Genomic DNA, 13,151 nt, shown 5'->3' with positions numbered 1-13,151 from the left:
GCCATATAAATTTGAGTTTGTTGACAGACACAAAACAAAGTTAGAGAGCTTTTTAATTACTTTTTTGACTCTGTAATGAGGGGTTAAAATGTGGCAATAGATATTAACAAAACAAAACAAAACATACTTAAGTAAAAGTAAATCTACAGATTTAAAAAAATTACTATGAAGTAAAAGTATACAAAAAATTACAGCAATGCGAGTTCATAATTCGTTACTTTCCACCTCATGCAGCTGCCAACGATGAACATAAAGCAGAGCGGTGCTATCCTGCAGGTGTGTGAGTCGTAACCTACGTGAGATCTTATTTCAAAATCACGACTCTGTTTCGCGCGTGTATTTAACCCTCTCTACTATGAAGCACGAGCTACTAAGCATGCACAGACGTGCACCAACGCGCTTTTTAGCCCATTTTTCTTGGCGGACTAAAAGCTGCATTCCGCCCCACCCCTTACAAACAACATCATCGCTGTACTTAAATCAGGAAGCACCGACACGTTTTCTTTTCTGTTATTTTTTTTTTTTAACATTTTTTTTACGGAGACACTTTGGTGATTACAGCTAATGTGAACCATACAGGGGGAAAAGGCGTTATTGTTGTTGACGTCCACCGTCGACTAGCCTACTGTCGAAAGAAGACTGACAGTTGGTTACATCCAGTACAAGGCTCAGCTGTGGATGCATTTGACACAGACTAACCGGAGAAGGGTATGTGCACAGTCGACCTGGTACAATTTACAAAAACAAATAGCGTAGCCTACAAGGCGAGAAAGCCAGTGTAAAGACAGTTACATTGCTACATTACTATACCTTTTACTCATTTCTTTTTTTGACCGCAGGATACGCAGTGTAGGCTAACGATAGTAAACATGTTATCCACGTCGACTTGTTTACAATGCGTAACAGCCGTTTCGAAACCTGCAGGGAAAATATGCTCGGAATGTCAGTTCCTTACTCGTCCAAGTCTACCTAACTTGGTGTAACCGTACGTAGTAAATGTTGTTTAATAGGCATCACTGTCAGTGCTTTGTCATGTGCTTTGATATTGTGTCGTTGCCCCCCCACCACCACTACTACAACCGACACCCTCCCTGTTGCCTTCTCACTCGATGAACCAATCACAGTTGACAGTTCACGCACTTTAACGCTTCTTTGCTTAGTGGCAATATAACACGCTGTGTTGAATAACACTCAAGGCCTGATGTTAATCATTAGATGGTTGTCTTTAATTCGGCACAAATACCACACGCCAAGCAGGACTTTAACCCAATAAATGTCAGAGTTTTGAAACTGCTCTACACTGCTTGCTTCCGGAAACACCGGTGTGTTTGGGTAGCAGTGTTCCATTGGACCAACAGTGAAACCAGTTATTTAGTTTAAACTTAATTCAATCCGCGTATTGATAAACGTATCATATGCGTGCCGAATTTATCACATTGTCCTGGCAATTCTTAAAAAGTATAATTCACGTTACAGGACGCTTGGCATCATGCACAAAACCTTAACTCTTCTTTAAATTGAGAGATTTTAAATGGATTTTTGCGCCTACACTTTCGGACTGTACTGTAAGAAGGGAACATGTCGGTGTCAGGGGTTTAAATATATATATATATATATATATATATATATATATAAATATAAATATAAATTTGTCTTGGCCAGTGGATACACTGGTCGTTTTTAGAGCCAAAAAACATAAATTTATTAGGCCTGGAGGAAATGAAATATAACATCACTCTGCATCCTAAGCAGGACTGTTCAGCAGCAAGCTCCACTTGTTCCACTTGCTCGACTTTACATAAAAACAGTTAAAGCCTGTAACAGAAACCATACAGGCTCTATTGGCCTAACTTAACAGAACAACTGTTGACTGCTGCAGTGTATCAGTTGAAGAGGAGAGCTGCTAAGACGTAACAGTAGCATAAGACCCTATGACAAGATATGGGCAATCATTTTTACACATAGTCTGTTAGTTTTGTAAAAACAAGAGAGTGGGTCTTAAAGGGATGACATGCTCATTTACTGTCGCTGCATGGCCTATAAATAAAGTACTCACACATGACTGGCTGCTTACCTCTGAACCGCACTGATTTAGTAAAGCCTGCAGCCCTGGATTTCCTCTAGACAGCAAACACTCAGCAAGGTAACCTCTGGCTCCATGTAGGTCTAGTCCTCACCTGCCTCATCCTCCTTTTGATAAAGACAAAACACAAGCGTCATGTTCGTTGAAACACTGAGGAATATTATTTTCAATAGATCATATCAGGTGCACCATGATGAAAATCACGCTGGCACACATGACCCATAACATGATTGGACTAATGTTTTGTGGAATGTCAAGTATTACTAACAAGACAGAAAAAAGCTTGTATTGACGTACACGTAGCAGTAGGCCAGCAGTTGTAGGTTAGTCCAGTGGGGATTCTAGGGTGTCCCAAGCTAAAAAGGGGAATTAGATTAAAAGGGGGCTTCTGGGACATAATCTTATCAAATGGGGCTCCGTGGTCTAATTCATGTCAGTATAGAAGTCCTTGATGTGATCAAGTTTGGGAACCACTGGGTTAACCTTCACATAGTTTGAGGAGAAGCCTCTGTTTGCCTGTGACTACCTGAGCTGGGAACGCTGCAGGAATGCGTTCCTTTGCATTTCATTGGATTTGCCTCAGCTTAGCCAGGCAAGAAAATGCCAAGAGGTTTGCTCAGCCGTCACGTGTGCATTCTTTTCTCTTGTACAAGACTAGCTTTGCCAAGCAGGCCTTAAAGTGTAGTTTGGCAGACAGTTAAGTGAAAAGTTAGGTGTTCGGTTTTCCATACTAATACTGTAGTTTCCATCCTGCTCACTAAATATGTGTGCCACTTCTACGCTATATCTGTGTTTTGCAGGTGATGCACTGAGGTTAGTCAACTTCCGTCCGCACAGACTCAAAAACTTCCTCTCTTCTCTCACTTCCCCTCTGGTCTGCGCCTGTTCTTGGCAGACAGGTTGAGTCACATAACCTACTATAGGAACACCCCCTCTGCAACAATGCAATAGTGCTGTTAGCTTTGGCCAAGGCGTGGTGCTGCCAGTCATCGCAGGGTGCTACACTGTCATCCGCAGTGGCGTCACAGCCTGCAGTGTGTCAGCGCCTCACAGGGAACAGCTAAATATTTGGCCTCTGGATCCAAGTCGAGAGGTTATAGCTTGGATTATTGGCTAGCAAACCCCAGGTGCCGGCGCTTGTGTATCTCCATTGAGGAGCATTGAGCTTATGCTTTAGGCCCGAGGCTATATAACTAGGACACCCCAGGGAGTGATGGGTGGTGCCCATGCATAACCATGCAAAACAAATAAATGCTTAAATTAACAAAGCAATAGCTATACACAGCGTTGGACCCCTGGGAGCCATATGTGTTTTTTCAAGAGGCAAGTCCCACAGCGGTCTTCTCAGAAATGTAAAGACGTTGTGCAGAATAACAGCTGTATATTTATCTGTACACTTAACCTTCCTCTTGCAGGATAACACCTGAGTGTGTGTGGAAGAAAGAGATTGAAAGAGCATTTATCTCGTCAAGAAGGAAGCTCCAGTAAGAAAGCGGCAGCCATAATGTTCTAAAACAAGAATCTGGCCACTGAGCTGACAAAACTCTGACTTCTTCTCTAGCCGGGTCCCACATAGTCCTTACTTCTTCACAGTGCCAAGCTCAAGCCCAGGCTGGAATTGTTACCTAGGAAGGGTGGAGATGGTCATGATTATCTGATAATGGCAGTGATGAGTGTCAATGCAGGGCTTTATCCTTTTGTTGAGGAGTTTCCCAATCAGCAAAACATTCCTCTTGTGGGATGGTATGTGACTGTAGCTCAGGATAGAGTGATCGTCCTTCAATCACAGGGTGGGTTAAATGCAGAAGTAACATTTCCCTATGTTGCGCTAACAATTGTATGTACCATTGATTGGTAAAGTTCTTAACATTGCAGATAATTGCAGTGAATTTATGGAAAAAAAACTAACTAAAAACTTTAGGAAACTGGGGACGTGTTTGGTCCCACGGCTTTGTGTTTTTGTCCTTTCTGTGGAGTTGTTATTTAGTGTCTCTCCGGCCAGTGGTTGGTAAGCATTACACTTTCTAAGAAAACAGAGTCGTCTAAAGTCATAACCGTTAGCTTTGCCCCACCCTCCTTTGTCACTGTTGCCACGCCTGACAAGCTTTCTGTTCCCTCACAGCACATAATAACAGTGGCAGACTTAAAACTCACAAATCCGAGGAATATTTGAACCAAACAGACGTAGACACACGCAGCCGTAGCGATAACGTTGGTTGAAAGTGCTGTCGCTAGCCAGATTATATGAGCGGAGTGGAGCTGTGCTACGTACATGATACTTTGCTGGAAGACTGATGCTAAAGCTGTAAGTCCATGGCAAAAAGTGAGCATTCTCTCCAATTGATAACAAAGAAACTGCATCATTCTTGTATTGCATGGTAGAGCTAGTTACTCCTAGCATTAGAAGTGTGATGAAGAACAATGTCAGGCCTCTCATGCATTTGAATAGGGCCAGTTCGTCAGTACGAAGCAGGGCCGTCTGGCAACAAAGTTTAACCAGTTGGCCAATCATATAACGTGCAAGTACAAATTCCTGGTGAATTACTTTGTAACCTTAACGCTGTATTTCTACCGTTTTTACCTTGTGATCATCTCAAACAAAAGATAAATTAATTGCCACTGTGATAACTTGCGCAAACCGTAAAGGGGTGTCAATGGGATTTTGAACTTCTATGTATGTCCTATTTACCCAGCAAACTGTCGTTATACAACTATGTCTGTTTTGCATTCTATCACCCCTTTAAGGCTAAAGAGAAGGAGAGAAAGGAAGACTGAAACCAACAGGGGCTGGCTGTCAGGCTTCTTGCAGCGTTCACTCATCTCTGCACAAGCAGAAGCCCTCCCGCAGGGACAGATGTTGAGCTACGTAATTGACTCTGCGTAGAGTGTAACACGGTGCAGTCACCGAGGGCAGCCGGAGGGTTTATAGGGAGCTGTTGTTTCGTGTAAGAGCAAACTTAAAGCGAAACAAAGGAACCAGTCAGCGGCCGACAGACGCACACATGCTCTAGCCACTTCCAGCTTTAGTGGTATACTGAGAAATGAGTTTGTCAGGATGTTGTGCAGCGTTATGCCAGGCAGGCTTCTTATCATATGAAATATGCAAACAGTGGTTACTGTACATGCTCTGTAGATAAGTACGTCTCTATGGGTTGGTTGGTCGGTTCTTTGTTGAACATGCGCTGCTGTAACAAATCTAGACAGAAGCTGTTTACACTGCCTGAAATCGCATGACACTGACCTGTATTTGAACTACATAATAACAACATTACCAGAGAGGATGTATAAGTCTTTGATAATTGGATACAACTGTTTTTCTGCTTTTGTCTCCTGCACGTTCAGCGCCCTGACCCTGGATTAGCGGAGTCGCTGACCTAAAACCCTCTCTAATCCAACAGAAAAATATATCCCCATCATGAAGTTCATATTTCCAAAAGAAAGAGAGAGAGACCTTCTCATCTGTAAATCATAGGCTTATAAAAATGTCATGCTCGCCGACTCTCGCTTTGAGTAAGGAGCCTTCAGACAGGGAAATCCTTGCGGTGTAAAATCCATTTCTGCAGTACTTTTTGGGGCTTTGTTTGGAATTGTTTCTCGAAAACAAAAGAACAAACATACTTACCGCATGTTGATAAAGCAAGCCTCTTAAGCTGAACGATATTGTTTCTAAACTGATTGTTCCAAATTTGCATTATAAACAGGAAGTTTAACGTTGCAGCAAGGTAAAATAACGTGCCGTACCACCTCTATTCTCAATGAAAATGAAAAACCAAGGGGGTAAGCTTCGCTTCAGAACTCGAGCCATCTATGGCGCCATTTTGTTGCTAACTGGCCATCACTCCTGTTAGCATTCCGCTGACCGCCATTTTTTTTTTACGTCACTTGACTGCGAATAACTTTACATCAGAAATGTTTGAAGACTCTATTTGTCCGTTGTTTAGTTCCAAAGAAACACGACAATGTATAAAAGGCTCCATTACCTTGTACCTCACGTTATGGCTCCGTAGCAGACGTTTTTGTAAATATAAGCTAACGATTGTGTCATAACCAAGTGACTTACTGTCGCATAGTAGAGGAATTACCGTATAGTACAGGAGAAGCTCGCAGGCAGTTTCGACTCACATGAGCTGTTTAGGTTTAAATACTAATGTTAACTGGCATGTTAGTTAGCAATAATTAGCCTGTGCTTATGTTATCTCCTTACATATACCTACACTCTCCGTCTCCGTAAGATTGGAAATGATTGAGATTTCTCTTGGCACAGCTACCAGAAGACTTACAACTTTCAGACAGGTTGCTCACGTCACATTCTCTCAGTTGGAGGCTGCGCAGTAAAGCTGGCCATCACCGGAAAAGTGCTTCTAATAGCCTTCACTGGTCTCCGTCCAGAGCAACGGGGTCTATTGGTCCATTATATACTGTCTATGTGAAAAACAGAAGGATTGTCCTTGCTATCGGTTGATGAAATGTCACCTGAACCAAATTTGCAGCAGGCGGCTAAGAGAAGGTTTTCATTATAGGTACGATTCCTCTAGCTGTTCTGCAATCCGTCTAGATGACAACGCTGTTTTCATAGGTCTTTTTTTTTTCTCTACAAAATGTCAAAGAAATGGTTATCCTCTGGAAAAAAAGATCTCTTTTTTTGAAGATCTCTGTTCCATCGCTCCTGTGTAAAACCGAAACCTGAAATGCTAACGGAGAACAGAAAATAGACCTTAAGTAATCATATGGTGTGGAGGTTTAATGTGTTAAATGTCAACATGAAAGTTCTTTTTCAAACTAATGAGCTCCGTCGTTATCCGCGTCAAAGCTATGTAAAATGTGGCTTATGAAGATGTAGCTGTGAAATAGCGTCCGGTGACAGACGGCTCTGACAGATCATTTCTCATATGCGATGCAGACCAAGTGGTAATGGATCCTTCCAGGTGCTGGCTTGAATGTGGCTGCCCTATCATGAGAGATTTTCCCATCCTAATGGATATATTTAAAAGGCAAAGATAAATATTTCAAGAGATGTACTCAGACACACCGGGCAGTTAACAGCAGCTTATGTAGTTTAAATTGTGAAGGAGCGATTTCACGTTTTCCACCGCCTTCCTATCTTTCTAAAATACAAGGCGATGTGTGAGGGGGAAAAAAAAAGAGTAAAGGCCAGGCAAACAAGTGTGCATTTTGCTTTAGTTACATGTACAAAGTACTACTGGTGAGTTGTAATTGCAGCATGTATCACTCCCCCTCCTCTCTGCATCTCACACTCTATTACGCAACAGTCTTTTTTTGCAAGTCCTTGCAGGATCTCTGCTTTAATTGTGTAACATTCAAGAGCAAAACTGTCTGCAAGGCCCCTTGTTCAGTTGCACAGAATTCTTGTTCAGTTGCACAGAATCCTTGCGACATCTCAAGGTCCAGTGAAGAACTAGCTGTGTGCAGATGTGTGTTGTTATAACGAAGTATGCTCTATGAGGCGTCCTCCACTCCACAACCTGCACTAAAACTAAACCATAGGTCCTGTTCTTCATTCTTCTAGTGAAATGAGGTATATCCACTAGTCTAGAAGGTTTGTTTTCTTTTGAGTTCATTGGAAGAGTATTGTCCAATATCTTCAGGAATTATTAGAGAAATTTGATAACTTCTGATGCAAATGTGCATTGGGATTCGGAATATCCAACCACCACACACAGCTTCTTATTTATCCATTTAATATATATGCTGGCAGGATCAGAAAAGGATGACTGCCCAGAGTCAGAGCTTAAACCAGACCCGTTCTTCATACCTTTTTTAAGTCTATAACTGTGTTAGGTTGATTTGATTCTTGACAGGTTCATGCGTGCCTGGTCATTTCATTTCTTTAAGCTGCTTAAAGCCTTTCCGCAGCAGTTGTTGGTGCACAAGAACCTACAGTAAGCTCAAACTTGCAACAGAACAAGCTTATTAAAAGTTGCACTAATCAATATGGAGAGATCAAGTACTTAAGAGAAAGTCGAAAATACATTTTTTTTCTTATATAGTATATTATTTCTGGTATTGTCTATACTCTATTTGCTATAGCTGTTACCAATGGGTTACATCGATCTCTCGACAGATTTCAGTCTCACTGGTTTTAGTGAAGATAATACATGATTGTGGTGAGTCAAGCACAATTTGTTCACTGTTCACTCTGTATTTATAGTCCAGCTGCTGAAAACACCAGCTCACGTGGAACAGATGTCTCAACATGCACAAATGCTTTCATGCCAAATTTACTGGCCCATGGAATCCTTGAACATTTCACTTCCCCTAATAAACTGGATTTACAACCAAACAAGGGGGATGCCGCTTTGAGAGTTAGCTTTTTTTTGTGTTGTTGGAAAGTACTGCATATCTTAACTCCCCAGTGTATCACAGACCTTATCCAACCTTTTATGTGAAATCGGGCTCTTAGATCATCTGAGCTAAATTAGCTGGATGTCCCTCGAGCCAACTATAAAACTTGAGGCTTTTCATGCTGTAGCCCCCAATCTTTGGAACACTCACGCCTAATGATTGCAATCCCTACACTCCTGTGGTGCTTTTATGAAACCGCTGAAAACATTTGTATTCAGACAGGCTTTAAGTTAGCCTATTTGAATAACTAATATCTTTTATTTGTCTCTTGGCCCTTATTTATCGGCTGCTGTTGTTTTAATCTTGTCAGCCCTGTACTGTGTATTGTTGCTGTCTTTTGTATTGCTTGTATTGTGTAATTGTTTTTAATGTTAAGCAATTAGTGATTTAAGGTACTAAATAAATAAGCCTTAGTTACTACTTGTCCTGAACACTAGCACTGTAACTCCCTAAAACCCATTGTAAGCTACCTGCCTAGCATCATAGAGCAGACAGACCACGTCCGCAACTAGCTAGCGTACATAGTTAAGACTTTTGCAGCGTAAGAGCCAAATATCAACCCCAAGGAGTTGGTGAAGACCAAGCCAGGTCTAAAAGGAGACTGAATATTGCATTGAAATTCATCGGGTGGCCATGAACAAAAACCAAACTAATACTAATGTTACTCTATGTCTACTGGTTGTGAATGAGGCAACTGTTAAATTTCTCTCATTAACAAACTTATTTTCAGATGGCTGCTCCTCTCCTTAGAGAGGCATCCTCAGTACATCATCTTACAATGGCACTGATTTTGAGAAGAGAAACTCATTCTTGTTAGAACAGTTTTGTGAGTGTTTTCAGTTCGTGGGAGAATACTGTTCCTCACAATGCAGAGCTGTTCACCTTCAGCCATATTGCGTTGATGTAAAATCTTGAACTTTTCAAGGTGATTAGATTTTGATCACAGTTGTTCGTCCCTGAGATGTTGAAGCACTGCCAGAACTGCTGCTAATGGTAAACCGTTCTCCCCAGTGCTCCCTGTTCAGAAGACAATGGATGTAATAGCACCTCTCAATTCCTAATCTTAATTGATCGTTGGAGGCTCTGCGTTAAATATAATTAACCTTACTTGACCGTTGCATGATGCAAATATAATATTAAAATAGCGTGTGTGTGTGTGTGTGTGTGTGTGTGTGTGTGTGTGTGTGTGTGTGTGTGTGTGTGTGTGTGTGTGTGTGTGTGTGTGTGTGTGTGTGTGTGTATAAACGGCAGTGATGATTTGATCATGATTTTATAATTTCTTTTTTCGGGATTGTTCAAAGCCCTAATTAACACATTTTTGCATCCTTTGGACTGATTGACCTGTGAGAGGCTCGGTGTCGGTGCATTTGAAGTTTAAATAACAAAGCTGACGCACACTGCATTCATGAATGAATTAAGATAATTTTTTTTTTTTAACATTGTTGCCGTTTGTATGGACAGCCGTCTTGGCTGTACAACCAGTCATAATATTAGAAGTCTGTGGACCATCAACAGACCATCAATAAAGCACATTACCAAACATTTTTTAGCCTAAACTGTAGTGTAGCATAACAATTTTTTTTATAAGGAACAGTATCATGTTGTGTCAACGTATTGTTATGAGCCCAAAAAGGGAATAGTCAAGGTGCCAAAGATGATGAAAGCCTTTTTAAATTGCTGCAAATCTCTCCTAAAATACAAAAATGCATACTATGATTATTTAAAAAGTAAAAGTGAGTGGTCCTTCAAAGGAAAGATTTATCTTTGAGTGGTGGGTGCAGGCAGAGATTCAGGCAATATTCAACACTACTGTCACCTGGACACCTGAGGCTTCTCCGTCTTCCACATGGGGAGAGCTGAGCCTTCATTAGTCTACTCTTCTTCCCTTTAGGGGAGTTTACCTTTTCAGGACATGTTGATGTTTTTGAGAAACTTGGCAGTACACTGGTTGGCTAGTCAGTTTTTTTTTTTTTATTATTGCTGCTGCACTTTAACATATCACATTATACTGTTGGCACAAGCGTAGACATTGTGGTAGGGATGCAGTGACGCAGCAAGCACAGAGGAAGTCTCATATATGGCCCTCGCCTTTAAGTGCTGCACAATTGTGGTTACCGTTTTTTAATCATTTGAACCACTAAAGCCTGAAATTGAGCAGCATGTTATATGATAAAGTAGCAATCCTAATGTTTTCTTTTACCCATGACCAGCATACATTCAGTCAGATGGCACAGCAGCAGATAATGGTGAGGATGAGACTAATTTGCCGCACCCTGCAATAAATCTTTGTTAAAAAAAAAATTCAACAGCTATGGAAAACAGTATCAGATCCAAGGAGGATGACAGTTATAAGTAGTTACTAATCACTACTGACTGTCTGTGTTTTACAGCAGTGGTAGCACCCCAGGCCATCAAAAAAAATAAACTTAATATACAAACTCTGGTGCATTAGCACATTTAGTTGGATTTGTTGCTGACCAAGCAACCGACCGACACAGCCTGAAAAGCAGGGTCTGTTTCCAAGTAGACTCGGGGCGTTTTTTGTTGTTGTGTGGTTTGAAAGCAATGCTAACTAACTATTTGAGCATAACTTCAAATGCTACACTACGATTTAATCCATCTGCTGATTGTGAACTGTAGAGCAAGCGATTATATGATATGCGCGTGTATATGCGGCGTATTGCCTCTATTTATGCAAGACCAAGGTAACCACGGTAACATGTATGAAAGTCAGCACATCAGTACTAGTTTTTTCCTGTTATATTAGAAAGTGAAAGGGAGTTAAAACAGTGGTTTGCTTGTGTACTGTAACTCCTAAGTGAAATGTAGCGACCCCACAGTAACATTACGGTACGAAATGCCTATCAAGGGTGCTTGAGTAGCTTACCTGGTAGAACGTGCGCCCATATACAGAGGCTCAGTCCTCGACGCAGCGGCCGTGGGCAGTGGCGGTTCTACATTGAGTTACACCCTGGGCGAGACCCCCTTCGAGCGCCCCCACCAAAGCTGTCTCTCAATACTTTCCAACATTCCTAAACCCATTTATTTCTACTGAAAACGTCCATCTTTAACATGCGTATAGGATGTATGTTGGCAGCCTGGGGGTTAAAGAATTGATTTTAAATTTTGCAAGTAAGTCTTAAAACAATTTGTAGTAAATGAATGCACTTTGACGTATTTACATGCACTGTAGCTCCCTGTAGTATGTAGTATGACCTGTGTGCTACTAGCTAATCACTTCCTATCAACATGCTGCTCATTGAGGTGTTTTTAACAAGATGTTGCTCATTGATGTGTTTTTGGAGAAAGAAGATTTATCAGGCTGTGGTTTGGGTCTTTAATGGGATTTATTGATTAAAAAATACAGACTATCACCATCCTTAACCTTTAATCGATTAGTAGTTTTTTAAAGACCGAAAATACAGATTACTTTTTTGCTGCATTATGACATCACAATCACTATATTTGACTACAATAACATGTTTTGGGTGTATTTCAATATGGGGATAATACTCAGGTGTCCACTTGTATATAAATTATGTGAAAATGTACCCCAGCACATACAGTAATGCTATGCGACGTCCCAAACTGGACACATCTGAGAGTAACTTTTTTTTCATGTAAAATGTGAATATTTCAATGGATGTTCCAAATATAGCCTATTTAAGACTTAGCCTATAATGAACTAGCTCTGCTTTGGTAGGACACAAACACACAGACACACACACACACACACACACACACACATACACATCCTGTGCATGCGCCCGCACCAAGTGCTGGATGTAATTCCCCCCTCTCTCTCCCCTTTCATGTTCAAAGCTGTCCTATCAGAAATAAAGGCCTAAAATGCCACACACAAAAAAAAAAAAAAAAAAAGCATATTATTTCCTGTTTCCAAATGGCTTTGATCGTATAATTTTTCTCTCATTCACTTCAACATGTTGACAGGAGGAGCCAGGAATCAAACCAACAACCTTATGTGACCCTTTTATCAGCGGACGACCCGCTCTACCACCTGAGCCACAGCCGCCCATATTTCTACCTATTGATCGGCCCAGACCTCCGCCAAAGCATGGCCTTTTTCCGAAATGTTAATTATGAAAATGTTCTATTTATTCTCCCACCATATACATGCAGCCCAAATGCCCTATCTCGCAATGTTAATGAAAGTGTAAAATAAATTGTGTATCGGGTCCACTCCAAAGTTGAATGGCTTCTTCCTTGGACCATGCTACACCCTCCTACCAAGTTTCATGAAAATCAGGCCGGTAGTTTCTCTGTAGTCCTGCCCTATCGGACAAACAAACCAGCAGACGACAAAACCAGCCGAAAACATGACCTCTTTGGATAATAATGCTCATAATCAGTCATTTCTTCGTAAGCTCTTGGTGACACCAGAGAATGTAAATAATGACTCTGCTCAGAAGCGGATTGAGACACTCTTTTTCAAGCTGACCCGGTCCAGGTGTTTGGTCTGCTCCAGGGTTCCCACGACAGCTTTCACACCAGACCAAACAAAGCGCACTAAACTGGCAGAAGCACCTGTATTTTTTGTTTTGTTTTTACCGCTATGTGTGATGTTACAATTTCCCACACTGATTAAAGAGGTGGCCCATCTTGCTTGTATAAGGAGGAGTACATAATCCTCACATAAATATGCTGTTCACATTCTTCTGGTGTAAACTCATTGTCTGTTTTTCTT

General features: G+C 41.2%; 1 protein-coding gene across 1 annotated transcript in view; it reads left to right on the top strand.

The window, feature by feature from the left end:
* Positions 1-335: 335 nt before the first annotated feature.
* The window catches only part of LOC114557696 (myelin basic protein), a 52,636-nt gene continuing 39,820 nt past the window's right edge, over positions 336-13,151 (top strand). The window contains exon 1 of the mRNA XM_028581325.1: positions 336-708. The gene's annotated coding sequence lies outside the window, so the exon portion shown is untranslated. The remainder of the gene's footprint in view (positions 709-13,151) is intronic.

Source organism: Perca flavescens, chromosome 6 (genome assembly GCF_004354835.1).
Source record: "Perca flavescens isolate YP-PL-M2 chromosome 6, PFLA_1.0, whole genome shotgun sequence".
NCBI lineage: Eukaryota > Metazoa > Chordata > Actinopteri > Perciformes > Percidae > Perca > Perca flavescens.
This window is presented reverse-complemented; position numbering and strand designations above follow the sequence as displayed.